Raw genomic sequence first — 24,655 nt, forward strand, 5'->3', positions numbered from 1 at the left:
CCCTGCTTCTGACGAAGCGGCAGCAACCTCTCCCTAAGCTCAGATCAGCAGCAGTGAGATGGCGGTCGGCGGGAACGCCCCTTTATAGCCCCTGTGACGCCGCAGACAGCAAGCCAATCACTGCAATGCCCTTCTCTAAGATGGTGGGGACCAGGACCTATGTCATCACGCTGCCCACACTCTGCGTTCACCTTCATTGGCTGAGAAATGGCGCTTTTCGCGTCATTGAAACGCGACTTTGGCGCGAAAGTCGCGTACCGCATGGCCGACAAGCACAGGGGTCGGATCGGGTTTCATGAGACGCCGACTTAGCCAAAAGTCGGCGACTTTTGAAAATGATCGACCCGTTTCGCTCAACCCTAGTAGGGACACTGCATCTCGCTGATGGCACACTGGGTTAACATGGTGGAAGCCGGGACCCAGTTGGACCTTGGGATGGAACACATACTCCCCATGCCGAATATTGCGAGCCCTACGTCAATCAGGGTTGCCCCCACAGTTTACAGCTCCTGCACCTCATCATCCTCCTCCTCTTCAGCCTCCATCTCCAAAATGACCACATCAGTCACAAGCTGGAAGCACTGCAGCACTGCCTCAGCCAAGCGGCAACAGGATGTGCTGAAGCTAGTATGCTTAGATGAGAAACTGCACAATGCTGAAGAGTTGTGGACAGCTCTGAAAGAGCAGGCAGATCTGCGGCTGACATCGCTGAACCTACAACCAGGCATGGTCATGTGTGACAATGGATGGAACCTGGTGGCAGCTTTGCGGCGAGGTGAGCTCACACACGTACCATGCCTTTGCCCATGTGGTTCAGCAGTTTCTCAAAAGTAAAAGTATGCCACCTGTGTGCCCATTTTAAAAAGTCAGCTACTGCTTCAGCCGCCCTTGCCATGCTTCAGCAGCGTTTGCAGCTTCCGACTCACTGACTGTTGTGTGATGTCCCCACGCATTGGAACTCTACACTGCAGATGTTGGAAAGGATTTGTAAGCAGAAGAGGGCAGTTGTTGACTACCAGCATCAACAAGGCTATCGGTATTCAGTTCAGACTCCACACATAAGACCTCAGGAGTGGACATGGATGTCAGACATACGTACCATCCTCCAAAACTTTGAGGACTCCACCAAGATGGTGAGCGGCGGTGACGCCATAATTTGTGTCACTATCCCCTTCTATGTGTTCTGAAATGCTCTTTGCTCACAATCAAAGAGGATACATTGTAGGCGGAGCATGATGAGATGGAGCAAGGAGCCATACAGGGTGATTACACAAAGCCCAGCCTCATCTCATCCCAATGTGGATTGGGTGACAATGAGGAAGAGGAGGAGGAGTAAGAACAGGAGCTACTTTCATGCGCTATAGATGGTCCTACAAGCACAGCTGTCATACCGTCTGTTCAGCGTGGATGGAATGAGGACAGGGAGGAGGAGGAGAGCATGGTCAGTCATCCTTTTGGTGAAGACACTGTTAGCAGTCTGACACGCATGGCGGAATTTATGTTATGCTGCCTTTTCCGTGACCCTCGTGTTCTCAAAATTTTGGGTGACAGTCATTTTGGATGACATTTCTAGACCCACGCTACAAGGAATACTTTCTATCTCTTATTCCAGAGGCAGACAGGTCTACTAAAATGGGGAAGTACCAGAGGGCCCTTGTTGCAGAATTATCTAGAAAATTTCCAACTTAAAATGCTGGCTGCAGAAGTCACAGTTTGTTGGACAACCAAGGAATACAGGTGAGAGAGACACAACTCCAATCCAGCAGAGGCAGGGAAACACTGGCAAAGTTCTGGGAGAGTTTTCTCAGACCCTACCATCGCAATGGCCCTGAGGTGCGGGGTACTCTCACAAGGAGTACAAAGTTTTGGAAGATGCTGAAGGAGTACCTTACTGACCATACCAAAGTCCTCTGGGATTCCTCTGTGCCTTATAATTATTGGGTATCCAAGCTGGACACATGGCATGAACTGGCCCTTTATGCCTTGGAGGTCCTGGCCTGCCCTGCCGCTAGCGTTTTGTCAGAGCAGGTTTTTAGAGCCCCTGGTGGAATTATAACTTATAAATGCATCCACCTGACAACTGAAAATGCTGACAGGCTGACTCATATAAAAATGAAGAAGGGCTGGATTGGGCCAGACTTCTCAATACCACCGAATGATAGCAGTGTAACATAAACTCAAATCCAGTGTCATTTTTTGGGAGGTCTATTCCCATGCACCTCTTCACACCCACACATGGGTATACGCTTCCTGATTTTACCTATTTTCTGTTATCCTCCTTTTCCTCATCCTACACCACCAAATCACCAGGGTGACCATGGTCTGTGATGCATCACCCACATAATTTTTTTAAAGGGTGTTTATATTGCCCATACCGAAAAAAATTGTTATACAGTATGTTCATGTATACCACCCAGGGGTAAATGTTTGTCAGCCCATACACTTAGTGCATGGGCATTACAAGTGTAGGACACCCGCTCCTCTCTAATGGGAACATTTTTCATGAGGCCCTCCTCCACATCTCATCAAAGGGGTATTTGGGTGCGCCCAAACTTTTGGCAGCCATTGCATTCACTGCATAGGAAAACAGTATGGGAGACCCACTTCCTAATAATGGGAAGATTGTTTTATGAGTCCCTCCTCCATGTCTCTTACAAGGGGTATTGGGGTGCATCCACATCTGTGGCAGCGCTTGCATTCATTGCATAGGCAAACAGTATGGGCGCCCCAAACCCTTTTGGGCCTCTTCCCCCTGTTGGGACCCCCAGTATGGAGTGGGCTGCTTTCCCATGGACCCTTCCATCCCCTGGTATCTCTCGACCAGTCTGACCAGTTCATCTGCATTCCGGGGATCACCCTGGGCAACCAAAGTCTGTACGGGCCTCGGCAGGGAGTGCACAAACTGATCCATCACCACCCATTCTACCATCTGTGCCGGCGTAGAGGACTCTGGCTGCAGCCACTGCTGGACCATGTGCAACAGGTCAAACATTTCAGAGCACCATGGTTTGTCCCGATGATACGCCCAACGGTGAACCCGCTGTGCACTGAGAGTCATTGTTACCCCCAAGCATGCAAAAATCTCCATTTTTAGCTTGCCAAACTCTTTAGTGTCCTGCAAATCTAAATCATAGTATGCTTCTGGGGTTCCCCTGTCAAGTATGGCACCAGTACCTATGCCCACTGCTCTGGCAGCAGTTTATCCCTCTCGGCGACCCTTTCAAAAACCGTCAGGAAGCCATCTACATTGCAATTCTCCATTGTAGATTCTTCAGCCTCAACAATGCAGTTCTCTACTGCAGGTTCTCCAGCCTCATCACTGCAATTCTTCACTGCAGGTTCTTCAGCCTCAACACTGCAATTCTCCACTGCAGGTTCTTCAGCCTCAACACTGCAATTCTCCACTGCAGGTTCTTCAGCCTCAACACTGCAATTCTCCACTGCAAGATCTTCAGCCTCAGCACTGCAATTCTCTATTGCCGGTTCTTCAACCTTAACACTGCAATTCTCCACTGCATGTTATTCAGCTTCAACATTGTAATTCTCCACTGCAGGTTCTTCAGCCTGAACACTGTAATTCTCCACAGCAGGTTCTTCACCCTCAATATTGTAATTCTCCACTGCAGGTTCTTCAGCCTCAACACTGCAATTTTACACTGCCGATTATTCAGCCTCAACACTGCAATTTTACACTGCCAGTTCTTCAGCCTCTTCACTGCAATTCTCCACTGCAGGTTCTTCAGCCTCATCACTGCAATTTTCCACTGCAGGTACTTCAGCATCAACACTGCAATTCTCCACTACCGGTTCTTCAGCCTCAACATTGCAATTCTTGTATTGGGGTGCATTCAATGCATAGTTAAACAGTATGGGAGTACCAACCTCCTAATAATGGGAACATTGCTTTCAGGTAGCCCTCCTGTACGTCTCTTCAAAGCATTACTGGGGTGCATCTAAATTTGGGGCAGGTGTTGCATTCAATGCATAGTTAAATAGTTAATGGGAACATTGCTTTCAGGAGGCCCTCATGTACGTCTGTTCAAAGGGTTATTGGGGTGCATCTGAAAGCAGGTTCGGGAATACAGTAACGAAGGGATTGTAGAACAAAGCTTTATAACAATGCTATTTAATTTTTAACAAGAAGGATGGCAATCATCTCTTCGCAGGGAGTTTGGTGTCCTCAGATGCCCACTGGGCAGCACGGTGGCGCAGTGGTTAGCACTGCAGCCTTGCAGCGCTGGAGTCCTGGGTTCTAATCCCACCCAGGACAACATCTGCAAAGAGTTTGTATGTTCTCTCCGTGTTTGCATGGGTTTCCTCCGGGTACTCCAGTTTCCTCCCACATTCCAAAGACATACTGATAGGGAATTTAGATTGTGAGCCCCATTGGGGACAGCGATGATAATGTGTGCAAACTGCTGCGGAATATGTTAGCGCTATATAAAAATAAAGATTATTATTACAATAAATCACAATCCAGCTTATGGCGGCAACGGGCAGTCACTAGTGTTGAGCATTCCGATACCGCAAGTATCGGGTATCAGAATGAGGAGTTTAGGACCCTCGATGACGTCGCGGCTTGTGATTGGTCGCGTGCCACTCATGTGACCGCTCACGCGACCAATCACAAGCCGCGACATCATCGCAGGTCCTAAACTCCTCATTCTTAGGAACGGAGGCTGCCGGTTACAATCGGTAAGGTCCAGGGGCCGCCGGACGGGTGAGTATATCCATATTTTTTATTTTAATTCTTTATTTGTTACATGAATATGGATCCCAGGGCCTGAAGGAGAGTTTCCTCTCCTTCAGACCCTGGGAACCATCCAGGATACCTTCCGATACTTGAGTCCCATTGACTTGTATTGGTATCAGGTATCGGTATCGGCGATATCTGATATTTTTCGGGTATTGGCCGATACTATCCGATACCGATACTTTCAAGTATCGGAAGGTATCGCTCAAAACTAGCAGTCACTGGCTTTTGCCTGCTGAGCTCCTAGTCCACAAATCTGTGCAGCCAAAGTGGGGAGTGCTGCAGGAGTCTCTGTCTCACACGTATGCTGCTGCCCATCTATCAGAAATGGGGAACGCACCTCAGGACCCTGCCACTGGTACCCACTCCTCCGTGCGAGCATTCTAATAATGGGAACATTGCTTTCAGGTGGCCCTCCTGTACGTCTCTTCAAAGGGGTATTGGGGTGCGTCTAAATGTTGGCTAGGCTGTTATGATCCTTAGTGGTTGAGGATCACAAATTACTCCAGCTAAGTAACAAACGTAGGACAAGCTCTAGGGAGGTGGCAAACTGGACTGACCACAAATCTGAACCTATCCAAACACACTAGAAGTAGCCGGTGAACGTGCCTAAAAATCCTAGACGTCTCGAGCCAGCTTGAGGAACTAACTACCCCTAGAGAGAAAGAAAGACCTCTCTTGCCTCCAGAGAAATAATCCCCAAAGATATAGAAGCCCCCAACAGATAATAACGGTGAGGTAAGAGGAAGGCACATACACAGGGGTGAAAGCAGATTCAGCAAATGAGGCCCACTAATACTAGATAGCAGAAAATAGAAAAGGGAATCTATGCGGTCAGTAAAAAACCCTTACAAAATATCCACACTGAGATTTCAAGAACCCCCACACCAACTCACGGTGTGGGGGGAGAAACTCAGTCCCCTAGAGCAACCAGCAAGCGAGGAAATCACATTTTAGCGAGCTGGACTAAAAACATAATGAACACTGATAATCAAAAAATGATCAAACAAAAACTTAGCTTGTCTTGGAGAGACTGGGAGCAAGGTAGACACAAGGAATCTGAAGAGCACTGAATACATTGATAGCAGGCAAGGAACTGAGTATCCAGGTGAGCTAAATAAGAAACCAACCAAGGATAACGAACCAGCTGATGCTGCAACCTGCAGAAAGACAACACTACACAGTACCACTTGTGACCACTAGAGGGAGCCCAAAAATAGAGTTCACAACAGTACCCCCCCTTGAGGAGGGGTCACCGAACCCTCATCAAGACCCCCAGGGTGATCAGGATGAGCCGCGTGGAAGGCACGAACCAAATCGGCCGCATGAACATCAGAGGCGACAACCCAGGAATTATCCTCCTGACCATAGCCCTTCCACTTAACCAAATACTGAAGCCTCCGTCTAGAGATACGAGAATCCAAAATCTTCTCCACCATGTACTCCAATTCGCCCTCGACCAGCATCGGAGCAGGAGGCTCAACAGAAGGAACCACAGGTACCACATACCTCTGCAACAAAGACCTATGGAACACATTATGAATGGCAAACGATGCTGGGAGATCCAAACGAAAAGACACCGGGTTAAGGATTTCCAAGATCTTATAAGGTCCGATGAAGCGAGGCTTGAATTTAGGAGAGGAGACCTTCATAGGAACATACCGAGAAGACAGCCACACCAAATCCCCAACACGAAGTCGGGGACCCACACCGCGGCGGCGGTTGGCAAAGCGCTGAGCCTTCTCCTGTGACAACCTCAAATTGTCCACCACATGGTTCCAAATCTGCTGCAACCTATCCACCACAGAATCCACCCCAGGACAGTCAGAAGACTCAACCTGACCCGAGGAAAAACGAGGATGGAAACCAGAATTGCAGAAAAAGGTGAAACCAAAGTAGCAGAACTAGCCCGATTATTAAGGGCAAACTCGGCCAAAGGCAAAAAAGTCACCCAATCATCCTGATCAGCAGAAACAAAACATCTCAAATAAGTTTCCAACGTCTGATTAGTTTGCTCGGTTTGGCCATTAGTCTGAGGATGGAAGGCCGACGAAAAAGACAAATCAATGCCCATCTTAGCACAAAAAGTCCGCCAAAACCTGGACACAAACTGGGATCCTCTATCAGACACAATATTTTCAGGAATGCCGTGCAAGCGAACCACATTCTGAAAAAATAGAGGAACCAAATCGGAGGAAGAAGGCAACTTAGGCAAGGGCACCAAATGGACCATCTTGGAAAAACGATCACACACCACCCAGATGACAGACATTTTCTGAGATACTGGAAGATCCGAAATAAAATCCATGGAAATGTGCGTCCAAGGCCTTTTCGGAACAGGCAAAGGCAAAAGCAAACCGCTGGCACGAGAACAGCAAGGCTTAGCCCGAGCACAAATCCCACAAGACTGCACAAAGGAACGCACATCCCGCGACAAGGAAGGCCACCAGAAGGACCTAGCCACCAAATCTCTGGTACCAAAAATCTCAGGATGACCCGCCAACACCGAAGAATGAACCTCGGAAATAACTTTGCTGGTCCATCTATCCGGGACAAACAGTCTCTCTGGTGGACAACGGTCAGGTCTATCCGCCTGAAATTTCTGCAGCACTCGTCGCAAATCTGGGGAAATGGCAGACAAAATCACTCCCTCTCTGAGAATACCAGCCGGCTCAGAAACTCCCGGAGAGTCAGGCACAAAACTCCTAGAAAGTGCATCAGCTTTCACGTTCTTCGGACCAGGCAGGTATGAGACCACGAAGTTGAAACGGGAGAAAAACAACGACCAACGAGCCTGTCTAGGATTCAGGCGCTTGGCAGATTCAAGGTAAATCAGATTTTTGTGATCAGTCAAGACCACCACACGATGTTTAGCTCCTTCGAGCCAATGTCGCCACTCCTCAAATGCCCACTTCATAGCCAACAACTCCCGATTACCAACATCATAATTCCGCTCGGCAGGCGAAAACTTTCTTGAAAAGAAAGCACATGGCTTCATCACAGAGCCATCAGAGCTTCTCTGCGACAAGACAGCCCCTGCTCCAATCTCAGAAGCATCAACCTCGACCTGGAAGGGAAGAGAGACATCTGGCTGACATAAGACTGGAGCTGAAGAAAACCGGTGCTTCAGCTCCCGAAAGGCCTCCACGGCCGCAGGAGACCAATTAGTCACATCAGAACCCTTCTTGGTCAAATCCGTCAAAGGTTTAACCACGCTAGAAAAATTAGCGATGAAACGACGGTAAAAATTAACAAAACCCAAGGACTTCTGAAGACTCTTAACAGACGTGGGCTGAGCCCAGTCATGAATAGCCTGGACCTTGATTGGGTCCATCTCCACAGTAGAAGGAGAAAAAATAAAACCCAAAAAGGAGACCTTCTGTACTCCGAAGAGGCATTTTGAGCCCTTCACAAATAAAGCATTAGCACGCAGGACCTGAAACACCATCCTGACCTGCTTCACATGGGACTCCCAATCATCAGAAAAGACCAAAATGTCATCATCATGCAAATTATGCAGAACGAGAAAGCGAATCACCTCCTGATGTACAGGAGTCATGCACATGGTCATTTGCGTCCAATACTGAGGTTTATTCTCAGCCAATGGCGTAGCATCAATTCCCCTCAGAGGAATAGGAAATTCCAAAGGCTCCAGGACAAAACCACAGCGCCTGGCAAACGACAAATCCATCAGATTCAGGGCAGCACCCGAATCCACAAAAGCCATAACCGGGTAGGACGACAAAGAACAAATCAAAGTAACAGACAAAATAAATTTAGGCTGTATAGTACCAATGGTGACAGGTTTAGCGATTTTTTTAAGCGTTTAGAGCATGCTGAGATAACATGAGTAGAATCACCACAGTAAAAGCACAACCCATTTTGACGTCTATGACTTTGTCGCTCAATTCTGGTCAGAGTTCGGTCACATTGCATAGACTCAGGTCTCTGTCCAGAAAATACCGCCAAAGGATGAGCAGATTTGCGCTCCCGCAAACGCCGATCAACCTGAATGGCTAAAGCCATAGAATCACTCAGACTTGTAGGGGTGAGAAACCCCACCATAACATTCTTAACGGCCTCAGAAAGACCTTCTCTGAAATTTGCAGCCAGGGCACACTCATTACATTGAGTAAGCACCGACCATTTCCGAAATTTTTGACAATACACCTCTGCTTCATCCTGACCTTGAGAGATAGCCAGCAACGCTTTTTCTGCCTGATTCTCAAGATTGGGCTCCTCATAAAGCAGTCCAAGAGCCAGAGAAAATGCATCTACATTAAGCAAAGCAGGATCTCCTGGCGCCAGAGAGAAAGCCCAATCTTGAGGGTCGCCACGCAACAAGGAGATAACAATTTTAACTTGCTGAGCGGAATCACCAGAGGAATGAGGTCTCAGAGATAGAAATAACTTACAATTATTCTTAAAATTTTGAAACCTAGATCTATCTCCAGAAAACAACTCAGGAATGGGTATCTTTGGTTCTGACATAGGGCTACGAATAACAAAATCCTGAATACTTTGCACCCATGCAGTAAGATGATCCACACTAGAAGTCAGAGTCTGAACATTCATGTCTGCAGCTGAGCTCAAAACCACCCAGAGTTCAAGGGGATGAAAGAAGCTAAACAGACTGCAGCAAAGGAAAAGCGGGAGGAAGGAAAAAAAAAAAAATGTACTCGGGTCTTCTTTTTATCCCACTTCTGCGATGTGTTAAACACTTTTGGGCCTGCTATACTGTTATGATCCTTAGTGGTTGAGGATCACAAATTACTCCAGCTAAGTAACAAACGTAGGACAAGCTCTAGGGAGGTGGCAAACTGGACTGACCGCAAATCTGAACCTATCCAAACACACTAGAAGTAGCCGGTGAACGTGCCTAAAAATCCTAGACGTCTCGAGCCAGCTTGAGGAACTAACTACCCCTAGAGAGAAAGAAAGACCTCTCTTGCCTCCAGAGAAATAATCCCCAAAGATATAGAAGCCCCCAACAGATAATAACGGTGAGGTAAGAGGAAGGCACATACACAGGGGTGAAAGCAGATTCAGCAAATGAGGCCCACTAATACTAGATAGCAGAAAATAGAAAAGGGAATCTATGCGGTCAGTAAAAAACCCTTACAAAATATCCACACTGAGATTTCAAGAACCCCCACACCAATTCACGGTGTGGGGGGAGAAACTCAGTCCCCTAGAGCAACCAGCAAGCGAGGAAATCACATTTTAGCGAGCTGGACTAAAAACATAATGAACACTGATAATCAAAAAATGATCAAACAAAAACTTAGCTTGTCTTGGAGAGACTGGGAGCAAGGTAGACACAAGGAATCTGAAGAGCACTGAATACATTGATAGCAGGCAAGGAACTGAGTATCCAGGTGAGCTAAATAAGAAACCAACCAAGGATAACGAACCAGCTGATGCTGCAACCTGCAGAAAGACAACACTACACAGTACCACTTGTGACCACTAGAGGGAGCCCAAAAATAGAGTTCACAACACTAGGCCATGCATTCGCTGCATAGGCAAACAGTATGGGAGAACCATTTCATAATAATGAGAACATCGTTTTCAGGATGCCCTCATGTACGTCTCTTCAAAGGGGTATTGGGGTGCATACTAATTTTTGGCAGCCCTGCCACTCACTGCATAGGCAATAACAGTATAGGAGACCCATTGTTTAATAATGAGAGCAACAAAGCACAGTCAGCTGATGGATGAATAGTGAAGGCCGCCTGATGCTACTATAAAAATAGGCTTTGTGACTTTCAGAGTCCCTACTTCAGTAATGAAACAGGATGTGTCTGATGTTGTGTCAAACATCACATGGCCAGCTAAGGTTGTAAAATATTAAAATGATATTTCCCAGTGAATGCATTTGTCTTGGTTGAAAGCAATGCTAAAGTTCAAAAACGTGTCAAAAACGCTATGTGTGAACATAGCCCAAGGTGTGGTTTTGGTTATTTATTTTGCCTTATGTGCAAGTCATTACCCTGGAAAGGATGTTCCTTTACCTATTTCCCAGGAAAATCCATTTTGGTTTAGTTTTTGTATGTTTTATTGTGAATCTGTAAAAGTGGCGTAAGACTGACAACATTGTTCACAGCAGTGACCTGGGAGTCAGAAATGCTTCCAGGGGTCTTCCCAATGTTGTTCCCATGTCATTTGAGCACTGTTCCCATTGATTTCCACAATTTCTAGTTCCTCTAAAGCCAGGGCGGGGGGGGGGGGGGGTCGCAGTAAAAATGCTCGAGTTTTCCATAGACTTACATTGGGTTCATTGCTAGGGTCGAGCACCCGAACATTCCAATATGCTCGACCAGAGCAACAAGCGTCCAAGCATTTTAGTGCTCGCCCATCTCTAACCAACAGCCCAGCATGCCCATCACAGAATTGAACAGCCAATCTGTCAATCAAGACACAGACAGCTCAGCAAGACACTTTCCATAGAACAGCATAGCAATCATTCACAGAGCGGATGAATCGTGACAGTATCCCCTCTTCTAGGGGGCCACCGGACCCCTAGGTTTCCCAGGAAACCTGCGATGGAAGGCCCTGACTAGAAGATCGGCATTGACAGCTCGAGCAAGGACCCAAGATCTCTTTTCCGGTCCGTAACCTTTCCAATGAATGAGGTACTGGATGGAATTACAGACATTCCAGGAATCAACAATCTTTTGAACTTTAGGATGGTAAGCAGAGGAAAGCAACAGGTCAATCCCCAATATCTTGCAAAACACTCTCCAGAATTTAGAGACAAACTGCATCCCCCTATCAGATACAATATTCAAAGGAATGCCATGCAATTTCACCACATGATGAATAACCTGGAAAGCGTCTCAGCATTAGGTAACCCTGATAATGGAACAATGTGAGCTTGTTTTCTGAATCCGTCAACCATCACCCAAAAAACAGTTTTCCCACTGGACAAAGGCAAATTAGTGATGAAATCCATGGACAAAAGAGTCCACAGTCTTTCTGGACAATGGAGCCAATTCCCCAACCGATTATAATTTATGACAAACCTTAGCGCATGCGCAAACCTCACGAGTGGATACAAAACTTTTAATGTCGTTAAGCACAGATGGCCACCAAAAAGTCTACACATAGCTTTCCTTGTAGTAGTGACTCCGGGGTGACCACTCAAGATAGAGTCATGAAACTCTTGCAACAGTCATAATCTGAGATACACGGGCACAAATATATTAGATCCAGGAGTTGAAGAAGGAGCCAAAGACTGGACTTGGTGAATCTCAGCTTCCAATTCTGAGGTTGCCATAGAAATTACTATACCCTGAGGAAGAATGGAGGAGGGCTTTTCTGGAGGAAAAACTGAATCAAGACTGCGTGACAAAGTGTGAGCCCTAACATTCTTAGACCTCAGCCTGAACGTGATGGAAAAATTGAATCTAAAAAAAAATAAGGACCATCTGGCCTGTCTAGGGGTTAAACATTTAGCCGATTCAATATAAGCTAAATTCTTATGATCAGTCACAACTGTGACCTGATGAGTAGCTCCCTCCAAAAATGCCTCCATTCCTCAAACGCTAATTTGACAGCAAGCAGTTCACAATTTCCAACATCATAATTTCTCTCAGCAGCTGAAAACTTCCTAGAAAAAAATGCACATGGCCTTAAGTTCATCAGGGTTTTATGACCTTGAGACAAAACAGCCCCCGCCCCAACCTCTGAGGCATCCACCTCTCGATAAATGGTTTCTGAACATCAGGTTGAAAACTGGAGCAGTCATGAAGCACTATTTTAGTCTATTAAAGGCCTCAATTGCATCTGACGACCAACCTTTAGATCCGCCCCCTAACATGTGAGATCGGTAAGAGGTTTAATGATCTGTGAAAAACCCCTAATAAATTTTCTATAATAATTGTCGAATCCTAAAAAATGCTGTAGTGCTTTAAGGTCGTGAGGTTGAACCCAATTAATTATAGCTTCCACCTTCCCAGGATCCATCTTAAACCCTTCAGCAGATATGATGAACCCCAGAAATGATGTTTCCTGAACAGAAAAAGTACATTTTTCTAATTTTCCCTGAGTCTCTGTAAATATAACGAACATGCTCATAGTACGAATCCAGATCAGATGAAAAAATTAGAATGTCATCAAGGTATACCACAATAAACCTTTCAATAATATCAGAAAAAATGTAATTCATAAAGTTCTGAAAGACAGCAGGTGCATTGGTTAAAACAAAAGGCATGACCAGGTTCTCAAATAAACCCTCAGATGTTAAAAATGCTGTCTTCCACTCATCACCCTCCCAAATCCATATCAGATTATAGGAATTGGAAAAACAGATCCAACTCCTCCCGGCTGCCGTCCCATACAAGAAAAATGTCATTGATATAACGTTGCCAGCTCCTCACCTAGAGTAGAGGTATCCTCACAGTCTCTAACACTGCTAGAGTAGTATGTTACTCAGCAGATGCAAGCGTGTGTATCAGGATAGAGTCCACAGCGGGTCACCCAGTGTACTTGTCTCTGCAGGCGTGCATCTGAGTCCTGACAGGGGACTTTGTCACTCACAGTCTCCTGTGTCAGCATACACTTAGGTAGTCTTTGTTGGCAGTCTCTGATTGAGAATCTGAAGCCCTTTAGGCTTGGGCATGCTCTTTTTGCACACTGGTCGGAGCCCTAACTGTCCTCCTGTGCACTGCATGTTCCCGCCAATTCTGCTCTGCTTCCCACGCGCTGCAGCTTCTTTTGTATAGTAGCACCCCTTAGCACTGAGTGCAAAGGTCGGTCTAGGGTTTTAAGCTTTCCCCCGTGCAACTTGGGTGACAGCCTCGACAGTTGCAGATCCATAACGGAAAAGGTAAGCCTGGTCCGGTTCTCCTTCTTACATTCCCCCTCTCTTTGTGCTCGCCATTCCACGGGCGAGAGTTCCTGTAGGATGCATTGACATTCTCCTATTCCTTGGATGATTTGTTACCAAACAAAATGGTCTTGCACTTATCGGTTAGGAGCTTTTCCTGCAGTCGAACGTTCAGAACGTTGTAAACTAGTAGTAACTGTTGAATCAGGTTGGGTAGTTTAGTCCGGTTGGACTGATGGGGCAGGAACACGCCCAGTTCTGGTAAAACAGGCATTTCAGGAATCTCAGAAGCCTCAGGTATCCGCTCTTCTGGACCTACTTGTGACAGTTCAAGACATTCTTTCTCTTCATAATCATAAGTGACTGAAGGAAGATCCTCCAGAGTATCGGGTTTCTTTTCTTATTCTTGTCCAGGGTCTCTTGACATGCAGGGATGTAGCATGTTTCAGTGCCCAACACGAGTAGGGTCATTTTCTTCTCCTTCAGGTTGAACTTCATAGACGGGTCCTTCAGAGTTGACTCGTCAGTTCACACGATACGGTGTTTTCTCTCATCGGTACTCTAATTTGTCTCTTGGATGTTTGTCTCATATTAACACCCGATCTCCGGGATGCAGAACTGTCCCTCGCAGAGGAACTACCTCTGAATGTTCCAGCTCTTGAACCTGGTCTGCACCAGACGAAGTGATGTCTGCAGCCGATGATAATGTTCCGGTACCCAGGTGGACACCCCCGTCTGTGGGTAGTCCTCTTCTGGGCCTAGTTCCAGCTCTGCAATCTCTTTTCCTGATCTGCCGAAGAGCAGAGTGTAGGGAGTGTACCCTGTGGTGTGATGTACTCAGTTGTTATAGACACACACCAACTCTGCAACGAATTCTGGCCAGCGCACTTTGCGGTCCTCCTCTAGGGTTCTCAACATCTGATTGAGAGTCCGAGTAAACTGTTCTCTCTATTACCTTGAGTATGGTAGGGTGTCGTCTGAGACTTCCCGATTTGGTATAAGCGATACTCGTTACTCGTCCCAGAAAACAGGTACCCTGTCTGAGTGGATTCTCTTTTGACATCCGTACACTTGGATGAAGGTTTTGCAGATGGTATGTGCTGGGGATTCCGCTGTTTGGTCCCGAGTCGGGGTCATGATGGCAAATTTGGTGAAATGATCCATTATTACCAAGCAAAGTTCATACCCCTGGTGAGCGGGGACTATGGTTGAAATAGTCGATCATCCACACTTCTAAAGGTGCCGAGGTCATAATCGTTTGTGTAGAGGCTCTCTGCTCTGGAGGTTTGGCCAACTCACAGCTCCTACAGAGCTGGCACAATTCTTCTGCTACTGACTTCAGCAAGGGGTGATAAACCAGCTTCTGCAAGGTCTTCTCCTGGCCAAATTGAGATCCTATCTCATGTGCCTCCGTGGCCACTTATAATAGCGTCTCGGGAATCACCACTTGCCAAGTGACGGACAGGGCCCGCTGTAATTGGATCTTCCAACATAACAGTCTGTTCTTCAACTGCATTCTCTCCCATTGCCGAAGAATTTGTAATGACCCGGGTGACATGGCCTCCCTCTCACTCTGGCGGGGCAGTTGCTTAAGTGCCACCCACTGTCAAATTTGTGCGAGCTCTCCATCTTCCTGTTGGATCCACACCCACTCATCACGAGGCTGCCCTAATATATTTTCCTGGGGCACTGCTTGTACCTGTTTGAGTGTAGCTGCCAACATCCTGGCAGAATCTTGAAATTCAGGAACTTCTTCAGCCTCTAACTCCTTTTCTCAGTTGAGACTAGGCTTCTTGTGTGTCATTCTAGAAAGTGTATCTGCATGAGTGTTTTCGGCCCCCCTTCTGCAGGCGATTTTATACAGATATTTGGCCATTCGCGCCACCCAGCATTGTTCCAAAGCTCCCAACTTGAACTAACTGTAGTTGTCCGGGTTCCGCTCTGAGCCATGGAGGGAGCAACTCGCGTAGGCAGTCACCCGCTCTTTTCTGTCTTGAATCTGGGACAATACAGCTCTGAGTCCATGCAAGCTCCCATCAGTATGTAAGATGGAAGGTTGAGAGAAGTCAGCGTAAGCTAGGACGGGTGCTTCTGTCAAGGCCACTTTCAAGACCTGAAATATTTTCTCCTGATGCTCTCCCCACTGAATCGTTTTGTTTTTGGCTCCAGAGGCCACCCCTTTCAGTAGCTCTAGCAACGGATTCACGATGCGGGTAAAGTTTTTTACGAACCGCCGGTAGTATCCGGTCAAGTAACTTTTTTTACGAACCGCCGGTAGTATCCGGTCAACCCCAAAAAGGCTCGAGCATCCTTTACGGTCTTCGGAGTGGGTCAATCATGTACTGCCGCAATCTTCTCATGGGACGGTTTTACTCCTTCAGCAGACACTACATGTCCTAGGTACTTAATATGGGTACGAAACAGATGACACTTGGGAGGTTTTACTTTTATACCATGTTTTTGGAGCCGGCTGAATACTTGCTCTAAACGTTGTAGGTGTTCTTCAAACGTAGTGGCATACACAATTATATCATCAAGGTAGATGAGAGTGGCTTCAAAGTTTAAATGACCCAAACACCTCTCCATGAGGCACTGAAAAGTACCAGGAGAATTAGCCAGACCGAACGGCATCCGGTGGAATTCGTACAGGCCAATGGGTAGTATGAAGGCGTCTTTGCTCGGTCATGTTCAGACAACGGCACTTGCGAATATCCCCTGGCCAGGTCTAATGTAGAAAAGTATCTCAGGCTTCCCAGTGCAGACAGAGACTCTTCGATACGAGGTAATGGGTACAAATCTCACACAGTGCAGGCATTGTTGCGATAGTCCACGCAGAAACTCAGGGTGCCATCTTTTTTTTGTACTAGTACGATGGGAGCAACCCACGGACTTTGACTCTCTCGGATGACACCTTTCTGTAGCATGTGTGTCAGTATCCCTTTCACCTCCTGATACATTTGTGGAGGAATTTGACGATAGCGTTCTCTTATGGGCGCAGTACCACCGGTTGGAATCTCGTGTGTGATTGCAGAAGTGCAGGCGAAATCATCCTCATGATGTGGGAATACGTCTTGATAACATCCGAGTAAAGTTTCCACTTGCTGTACTCCGCTAATTCAGCTCACATTTGTTCCAATATATGATGCCCTTTCTGCTGTTATTGAGGTTCTGACGCTAGGGATGTCTCTACAGCTACGGTCTATGGATCTTCTTCCTTCACCGTCAACTGAATGGCCTGGGGGGTATCAGCTCCTCTGGCATGCCTACAATTTGCACTACTTCACTTCTGAGGGAGAGTGTCAGATTATCCTCTTTCAAATTCATACAACACACAGGTACCGTTCTATCATGTACGGTCACCAGGATCCGAGCCACTAGGAGTCCTGGGGGTAAGTGCTCCATGATGGCTGGTTCTAATTGTATCTCAACCCCCTTCAAAGGAGTACAAGCCCGGACAGGTAAGGAGAGCACAGTTTGCCGCGGTGGAATTACAAAATTGCCTGCAGCTGGAATAACCACTTTTCCCAGCACCTTTCCATCACAGGAGACCTCTTTTGCTCGAGCTGTCCAGATCAACTGCTGAAACACTTCTCTTTGAGACATTTGCGGACATTGTTTCAAAAACACGTTTGGGGACTCATTAATGAGAAGGCTCCCGAACTCCTTTAGCACATTTATCCCTAGAGTGACAGCATATCCGCGTTCTGTCTCTCCTGCAGTTAGCACCACCCCTTTGCGGCCCAGGACTTTGCCACAGACCTTGATCTGCATCCAGGCCACACCTGTAACCGGGATGGACAACTGATTGGCGGCCGTCAACTTCATCACCGGGCCCCACTCAGGTCTCAATGCTTCAGGAAAATGTCTCTTAAAGTATGATTCAGGCATTATAGTAACTTGAGAGTCGATATCTACCAGATAGCGGACGGCCCGACCATCCATTTCGGCCCAGACTAGAGGACATACAGAAACTAAATTGGTGGGACTTCTGATTCTCCTTTTTGACTGTCCTGGCTCCGGGCGGTGTCCCCCAGCCTCAAAGCCTCCTAGTTTAATGGGCGACACTGAAGAGGCCGTCCTCGGTATGGACAAACCCGGGCCACCTGTCCCAGCTCTCTGCAGGTATAGCAAGTAGGGAGTTCTGCCTGACGATATGTTCTCACAGCCTGTCGCGGTTCTGGGATGGGTGAGCTTAATGTGGTTACCTTCTTTTTAGTATCTGTCAGATCTTCCCACATGACTTGAATCTCCTTCCGCAAGTCTACTACCCATCCGGGTTTGGCGACTAGATTCACAGATACCTCTCTGCTCTGGACCTTCACCGCCATGACTATCACCCCCTGCTCTTGCTCGCGCGCATGCCTCACTACCAACTTCTGTAAAGGTCATGCACGGGTTTACTTGCAAATGCTCTCGCAGGGCCTGCTTCGGCAGTGCGTCTCTCAATCCGGTCACCAACTGGTCTGCAACACTATGTCGGTTGACAATATGCCTACGCTGTCTTTCCTGTATATGGCAGTGTGGATCCAGTTCTCCTCCTTACAACCCCCATTCTTCTTTTTCCCAAAGAAGAATCCAGCTGCTACAGGTGAGGAGGAGGGATGGATATGACCCTTCTGTCACGATAATGTATGAAATGTCATAATGTGAGATTCGATCTAGAAAGTACCATGTCAGACACACACTGCAGCTTCGACCCCCCTTTTCTCCTCCCCTGCATTAGCTCATACCACAAACAAAGCCCTATGGCAGAGACACTGTACAACTTGATACTAATGTGTGAGCAGGATGTGGCTTTTAAACTGCAGGCGACCAATCCTGTAAAGCCACTCAACCTCCCTCTTTCCTGCTATATAATGTAATGTACCAAGGTGCAGCAGCCCCTCCCTCCTCCCAGGAATGCCTTTGTCTGAAGACTCTCAAAAATGTTAATTCTGAGAAAAGAGTGCATATCATTACTCAGCCCATTTAGTGATGTCACGACGAGAGGGAATCTCTTACGCCTGCTGAGTTGTGTTTTAGTCTTGGTCCAGGAAGCGAGCTAACAACAGTTTGGAAAAGCTGTGCTGATGCACCTGGATGTATCTCCTGAGCACACAGCCACCATGATGATATGAAAATGATCTAAACAACCTGTAAGTGTTCTATTCAATGTTAATCCTATTTTTTTGTAATCTGCAATGTACACATGATTTTGTCTTCTTTGCAATATCTTTTATACTTTGTAAACACTACCTAACTTTTTATGGAGTAAAATATATAATTTACTTGCTGTCTCTTCCTGCTCTATGAACGAACTGTCACTTCCTCTGAAGTGAATTACGCTACTGATTTGGGTTGGCTCCGGACCCATTTTTTTTTGTCAAATTTCTGGAGGATTTTTAAGTCCTCTTTGTGCGTCTGTGAGCTTTTGGCTCCGGACCCATTAACCTTTGGTCGAATCGGAGCTTTGTTCTGTGCGATTGGGAATCTTTGTAGTGACGGCGGCATTGATAATTATTGTTCCTGTGTGTGAGTAGTTATATTGCCCTCGCTGCAGCGTGCCCACTAGCTAGTACATAACAGGCAGCCTTTCTGGCAACTAATTACCCTAGGTGCAGTACGTAATCTGACCTGAGGGTAAAGGGGGTGCCAAAGAGCTGCAAGTTCCAAACCGGAACTGGGAAGTGGGATATAGATAAATCCCCTTCAGAAGGAACCAGGGGCAATCAAACAACCCCGGTTCATGACAAATTGGTGTGAGTAGTGAGGATGATAAAGATATCCTCCCCGGGATCTCTGACATATGGTTGGGATCCATGACATATGGTAGGCAGCACGGTGTGAACTGTGACACCTTCCATAAACTTTCATTGACATATTCTTTCATAGCTGTCTGTTGCAGTCCTGACAAGTTGTACAGGCGAGATTTAGGCAATTTGGCATTAGGAATAAGATCAATAATGCAATCATAAGGATGATGGGGAGGTAGTAGCTCTGTCTTTTTTTACGAGAGCACATCTCCAAAGTCCTTCAGGTATGCCGGAAGACCCTCTAGACTAGCGGAGCAAATTTGCACAGAATGAAAACACTTTTTATGACAGTTGGGGCCCCACTTAACAATATTCTTTTGTCACCAATCAATTACAGGATTATGAACATACAGCCAAGGAAACCCCAACATCAACCTAGCAGGTAAAATATCCAAGACATAACAGGAGATGGACTAAGAGTGGAGTGTTCACACTTTTAGTGTGAATTACACCGTTACCAGCTGGACAAAGATCTGGAGTAACAGTGTTTTGTCAATAGCAACAATCTGAATAGGTCTTTCCAATTTAACTGTCACTAAACCTAATTTAAGAACCAGTCCAGAATCAATAAAGTTTGCTGCAGACCCACAATCCATGAAAGCAAGTGCAGATAACCACAGGTTTTGAAAACATAGTTCCACGTTCAACAGCACTTTATCTGAGGAGTAAAAGGGTACTTGGAAGTCTGGGTGACCTCTTCGAATATCACCCAGACTTAGGCGTCTCTTGACGGCTTGTTTGCTTGAGAGCGAATTGAACAGTCCTTGAGAAAATATCAAAGCACAACCACAGTAGAAGCAGTGTCCTAGATCATGCCGACGCCTCCTCTCCACAGCCGCGGTTCCAACCTCTATTATCACCGTCTCAGGTAAGGAAACCAACTCGGGAAGAATGACCGAAACCCCTTGTCGCTCATCACTTCTCTCCTGAATTCTATGATCCATATGAATGGCCCGAGTCATGGCCTCCCCCAAAAGAATGGGGGGGGGGGAGAATGTGTTAAATATACTTATATTGTATATTTATTTACTCAGGACTTCTTAAGAGATGTGATATTTTAAAGAAAATGTCATTATGTTTCTTAGAAAAAAAATGTAGTGGTTTATTGGATTGTACACAAAAAGCATCATTACAGCAAAGCATGAAATAGTGATGAAGATATTGTCCATTTGTCCTTATCAAAATTTGTTCCCCGTCTTTCCTGGGATCCTGAATGATATGTGTAAGTCTCTGTCCAAAGCAACTGTGGAAGAAACACGTGGTTAACTCACCACATGTTCATTTGATGTCTGTGTGAAGTGTGGGCAAAGTGTGTCGGAAGAGAGCAAAGAGCGCCCCCCTTCCTGTGGGTCATGTGTTATATACGTCCCACAGAGCACGTGTTCTCTCTGTATGGTGTCATACCCTGAGCTAAATATGTAGAAATAGCACATGTAATGTCAGCTAAACCTTCCACGAGGCTCAGTACAGAATTGAGTGTAATAAGAATAAATAAATAACCAATAATTAATATTTAACAGAATGCAAAGCCAGAGCGTCCTTACCAGCGTCAACAGAAGAGCATTCTGGGGATAGTGGGGACAAAGAGAAAGCCCAAGTCTGAGGACCCCCACACAATAGGGACATGATTATATTCACTCGCTAGGACTCATCCCCAGAAGACCGTGGTCGTAGAGTAAAAAATAATTTATAGCTCTCCTTAAATACGTTGATCTTTTCCCCCTGATAATTTGTCAGGAAGTGCCACAACTGGTTTGGGGGAGGTCAACTGTACGTCAGAGAGTTCAGGAGACATACCTACTGTCGAAAGCGGAGCACTTTGGGAGCCACCCAGAGTACTAAACTGACCCTGTATCTGGGACTGTGATGATTCCAGCCATTTGGTGATCCCTGGCCAGATCCTGAACCATCTGGGTCAGATTCGTCACCTGATCACAGAGTGCACAAACTGGGTCCATTGTTCAGGAAAAAAAGGATATGGCCAGACGTAATGTGATGCTAGTTACTACTCATGGACAGGCCGTGAGGCAGAAGAGTCAGACGTTCCAGGGTCAATACCAAGAGAGTATGTAGATAACCAAGGGAAAAGACAAAGGAGTAAGTCAGGTCACAGTCCAGGGTCACTAACAAGAGATAGCAGCACAAAAAGCTGAAGGACAAGACAAATGGGTAGTCAGAACACGGTCCAAAGGGTCAGGCAGCAGAAGATCAAAACTCAACGCAACAGAATCAGTCTAATACTCACCAAGAAGCACAAACTACTTCTGGCAGGGATTAGGGACAGACAGCTCAGTTAAGTAGCTATGTGATTACCAGAACACTGAACACCTACATAAAGTCCCCCACACCCCAGTCACAGATTGGACAGAAAAGCTGTCAATCAAGGCACCAACATCCCAGCAAGCCCATCTCAGAATTGGACAGCCAAGCTGTCAATCAATACACAGACAGCTCAGCAGGACAGTTTCCACAGAACAGCATAGCAATCATTCACAGAGTGGAGGAATTCTGACAAAAAGACTGAAGGCTGAAGTGGCATTACTTCAGAAGTGCTCCTCCAGGAGAAAGAGCATCATAGAATATATCTGTTGTGTGTGTGTGTGTGTGTGTGTGTGTGTGTGTGTGTGTGTGTGTGTGTGTGGGGGGGGGGGGGGGTGTTGGGCTCTTATGTACGTAATAAAGCAGTCATTATATAAGGCTAATAAGACTATCATCCACTGGTGGGCACAGACAGAAAAGGTGCAAGAACAATATTTGGGACCTTTGCAGTCCAATAGCTCATCATAATTCACAGTTCCATCTGGTTTGGAGATAGTAGTAGCCTCTTAAGGTACCTTCACACTCAGCAACTTTACAACGAGAACGACAACGATCCGTGACGTTGCAGCGCCATGGATAGTGATCTCGTTGTGTTTGACACGCAGCAGCGATCTGGATCCCGCTGTGATATTGCTGGTCGGAGCTAGAAGTCCAGAACTTTATTTTGTCGCTCATGACCCGCTGTCATCGCTGGATCGGCGTGTGTGACGCCGATCCAGTGATCTGTTCACTTGTAACCAGGGTAAATATCGGGTTAGTAACCCGATATTTACCCTGGTTACCATTGTAAAAGTTAAAAAAAAAACACTACATACTCACATTCTGATGGCGCGCTGCTGCCGAGAGCTTCTCTGCACTGAATGTGTCAGCGCCGGCCGTAACGCAGAGCACAGCGGTGACGTCACCGCTGTTACTGCCAGCGCTGACACATTCAGTGCAGGGAAGCTCTCGGCAGCAGCGCGCCATCAGAATGTGAGTATGTAGTGTTTTTTTTTAAACTTTTACAATGGTAACCAGGGTAAATATCGGAAAAACTATTAGATAGAGGGCACCATCTCTTATGTGTCTATGGGCTCAACCTGCTTCATGTCAAAATATATCTAATAAACACAGCAGAGAAAAGAAACATGCAACGACTGCAGGGATCCACAAGTATAACAATTTTATTGATAACAAATCCTTACACAGAACACTAACAGGTTAAAAACATTTAAAAACAAACAGTAGAACAATTACCCAAGTAAGAAAATCTCACACGGGGCCTGACCTCCTACGTAATTAACCTCTGAAGTCCTGAGCTAATGCCTATAGCAAAAAGTCTATCGCCAAATACAAGCCACAAGCTGCAATATTGTAGCTGTTAGACCAATGTATAGATATTAAAACATGAAGCTCACAGACACATGGACCGACCGAAAGTACCTGATTACTAAATAAATCACAAGGCAAATAGCAAAGACAGACTTAGCCTCTTTAACCAACAGGTGCGTAGCTCAGAACAACCTCTCTCCTTAATTACCACATACAATAATCAGTGGTCAGACGTTTATAAGATACTGAATAAGAATTGGAACATTCTACTATCTGAATCGAGACTCATCCCGCATATTACGTCGACCCCTAGGATGGTGGCCAGGCGAGCCAGCAACCTGAAGGACCAATTGTGCCATAGCCATTACCAACGCCCCAAAAATAGATTAGGCACTGGCAGTAGGATCCTGGGCACATTCCCTTGTGGGGACTGTACTGTCTGCCAATTCATGGTTGCACGGCGAGAAGTCTGGGTGGATATGTTATCGTTCCCTATTAAGTCTGATTTTTACTTCAATTGCAGGTCTAGCAATTTGGTTTACCTGCTACTTTGTGATTGCCCCAAGTTATATGTGGGCCAAACGACTCAACAACTGAGGAAAAGGTGCCAACAACACATTTCGAATATCAACATGGCCAGACAGGATCTTGCAAAAGGAAAAAAATTAACTTCTGTGGCTACGCACTTTTTGAACATCCATGGTGGCAGCACAAGAGGCCTGAGAGTGATGGGATTGGAAGCTGTCAAAGAGACTACCAGAGGAGGCAATCACACTCATCAATTACTAAGATGTGAATCTAAGTGGATATATAAACTCCAAAGCCTTGCCCCAAGAGAACTAAATGAGGAGCTCCTCTTCACGGGGTTCTACAAACAACTATAGTGTCTGGGGTTTTTTTGCTGCACTTTTTTACCCTTAGGTCGCAGGACTAACGTCTCTGATAAAAGCTACTTTATTGTATTCTGCTATATGGATATAATGGCTATATATGGAGATTTAACGTTAGATATGTCCTCCTAACCATTTAGGTATAATCCTGATGTGGAGGGTACATCGTTTTGTATTGTTGTCACCCTCCTGACGCTATTCTTTACTTTCTGCATGATACAGATGCATCGACATAGCTGCCTTTCTGAGACCTGCTGCATGCGGGTTGGTGCGTCTGCGTGAGTGAGCTCCTCACGACAGCGCATCACCCGGGCACTGCATCTGTTCTCATGACGCCAACAGTCTAGTGGGCGCTTGCGCAGAATAGATAGGAGATCCACTGGTTGCCGGGGACGCATGGTAACAGACCCGGTGCTTCCGTGACATGCGCAGTAGCACCTCTCGGAAGGCGATGGTTGGTAGATCTTGCAGACCGGTTTTCAAATAGAACAGCAGAGTTTGTTCCGTTCGAGGAGGTGCCTGTGTGGAGATGTATTCCCCCTGAAATCGTGTATTGGTGTGCGGTTTTCCATGATGATAGGAGAATGGGTATTCTGGTTATTGTTGCGTTGCCCGGGCAACGGATGGACATGCGCACAAGCTACTTCCGGGACGCCGATAACCTAGTGTTTGCTACTCTTTGCCACAGGATACTAGCCTCCTGACAGCTGTACCAGATCCTTCAATTAGTAAGTTGTATTTATTCTAGTATCCAGCACAC

The sequence above is a fragment of the Ranitomeya variabilis genome, chromosome 1 (assembly GCF_051348905.1).
Source record: "Ranitomeya variabilis isolate aRanVar5 chromosome 1, aRanVar5.hap1, whole genome shotgun sequence".
Classification (NCBI taxonomy): domain Eukaryota; kingdom Metazoa; phylum Chordata; class Amphibia; order Anura; family Dendrobatidae; genus Ranitomeya; species Ranitomeya variabilis.